This window comes from Salvelinus sp. IW2-2015, linkage group LG16, assembly GCF_002910315.2.
Source record: "Salvelinus sp. IW2-2015 linkage group LG16, ASM291031v2, whole genome shotgun sequence".
Taxonomy (NCBI): domain Eukaryota; kingdom Metazoa; phylum Chordata; class Actinopteri; order Salmoniformes; family Salmonidae; genus Salvelinus; species Salvelinus sp. IW2-2015.
Window position 1 is genome coordinate 1,093,177 of NC_036856.1, and position 2,256 is coordinate 1,095,432.

General features: G+C 40.5%; 2 long non-coding RNA genes across 2 annotated transcripts in view; one reads left to right on the top strand and one right to left on the bottom strand.

The window, feature by feature from the left end:
* LOC139028924 (uncharacterized) overlaps nt 1–692 on the top strand; it is a 5,659-nt gene extending 4,967 nt beyond the window's left edge. The window contains exon 2 of the long non-coding RNA XR_011481132.1: nt 234–692. This is a non-coding gene — a long non-coding RNA (uncharacterized lncRNA). The remainder of the gene's footprint in view (nt 1–233) is intronic.
* On the bottom strand, nt 586–1,260 carry LOC139028925 (uncharacterized). Its single transcript, XR_011481133.1, has 2 exons — nt 1,203–1,260; nt 586–697 (listed from the first exon to the last, which is right to left on the bottom strand). It is a non-coding gene; the product is annotated as an uncharacterized lncRNA (long non-coding RNA).
* Nucleotides 1,261–2,256: the final 996 nt, after the last annotated feature.

Genomic DNA, 2,256 nt, shown 5'->3' on the forward strand with positions numbered 1-2,256 from the left:
TAGTGTCTCACCTCGTCAACAGCCAGTGAAACTGCAGCGCGCCAAATTCAAAACAACAGAAATCCCATAATTAAAATTCCTCAAACATACATGTATTTTACTCCATTTTAATGATACACTTGTTGTAAATCCAGCCACAGTGTCCGATTTCAAAAAGGCTTTACGACGAAAGCAAACCACACGATTATGTTAGGTGAGTGCCTATTCACAGAAAAAACAAGCCATTTTTCCAGTGTAAGAAATTGAAATAGATACTGGAGACTAGTATAACAACATTCCAACATAGGCTATCCTTTGTACAAAATGAACCCACCCTCTCTTTGTCCTTAGGCACATGCCGATCTTCATTAGATACTAACCTCAGACACACACACACCCCACTCAGGACAGGCCCCTGAAACATCATTTAGACATACACATTCTTTCCAAGGGTGTGACTCAAGACAAAGAACTATGTCAAGAGCCAATGGAACGTCGACACCTGGTCCGAACAGGACCACTCACGACCAAGATTGACCAAGAGGAAGGCCAGACGACAAGACCACCTACTTTGCTAGTTGCCTATATAATTTGAATGTACTGTTTAGAGCGGCCTCTTCTCCGACGATTTCATAAGAATCTGACAGAAAGGGGCCGTGCACGTTTTTGCCTGATATCTTTACACTTGATTAAACGGCCTTATTATAAAAGTATCCACCTCGTCCTATGTCTCCACTTGATCTCCTGTCTCCCAGTAAACGTATTATCAACAGAAACTTGGTAGCAGAGGATGGTTAAGACATCTTTGAATTCGGTCCAATAAACGTATTATCAACAGAAACTTGGTAAGCAGAGGATGGCTAACAGCCTTACAATTCGGTCCATAGAGAGTTGATGAGACAGAGGCGAGTGGGAGAAAGATTCAAGAAGGAGAGGTGACCGCTCGACGGAGACGTCGGCGATTCAACTCACCCAGGAAACTGATCAAAGAGCTCGAAAATTAAGGTATAGCAGAGCCGGTTTAATCAAAAATCTGCATATTGTATTATAGCCAATATCTAAATTCAATGATCAGAAGTTGTACTGAGGTGAGTGTGAATGTTGCTAAATTTATGTGGAATTGTCTAGAATCTAAGGCATGCTGTAAGGATATCTGCGTTAAAAATCCATTCCAAGTAAGTCTGATAACAGTGAGGAATTAAATGAATATCTCTCTTATCCACCTCGTCCTATGTCTCCACTTGATCTCCTGTCTCCAGTAAACGTATTATCAACACCAGCCAAAGAGAGGAGTCACAAAAAGCAGAAATAAAGATGAAATGAATAACTAACCTTTGATGATCTTCATCAGATGACACTCATAGGACTTCATGTTACACAATACATGTATGTTTTGTTCGGTAAAGTTCAAATTTATATCCAAAAATCTGAGTTTACATTGGCGCGTTATGTTCAGTAGTTCCAAAACATCCGGTGATTTTGCAGAGAGCCAAAATCACTCCCAGGAATCCCAGTTCCACAATAAATGTTTGTTTTGTTCGATAATGTCCATCATTTATGTCCAAATTCCTCCTTGTTGTTCGCGCGTTCAGTACACAATCTAAACTCACGATGCGCGGGCAGGTCCAGGCAAAAGTTCAGACGAAAAGTCATATTACAGTCCATAGAAACATGTCAAACGAAGTATACAATCAATCTTTTTAACATAAATCTTCAATAATGTTGCAACCGGAGAATTCCTTTGTCTTCAGAAATGCAATGGAACTCAAGCTAACTCTCACATGAACGCGCATGGTCAGCGCATGGTCAGCTCATGGCAGACCTTACTCAATCCCCTCTTTCTCCCCCACTTCACAGTAGAAGCATCAAACAAGGTTCTATAGACTGTTGACATCTAGTGGAAGCCTTAGAACGTGCAACATGACCCCATTTCCACTCTATCTTGGATAAGCAAAGAGTTGAAAAACTAAAAACCTCAGATTTTCAGGTTTTTGCCTGCCATATGAGTTCTGTTATACTCACGGACATCATTCAGAGTGTTTTCTATCCAAATCTACAAATAATATGCATATATTAGCATCTGGTCCTGAGTAGCAGGCAGTATACTCTGGCCACGCTTTTCATCCGGACGTGAAAATACTGCCCCCTACCCCAAAGAAGTTAAGTATTATTGACTTGCATAATGCTAGAAAGGCTTACAAAAGTATCTCTAAAAGCCTTGATGTTCATCAGTCCACGCTAAGACAAATTTTCTATAAATGGAGAAAGTTCAGCACT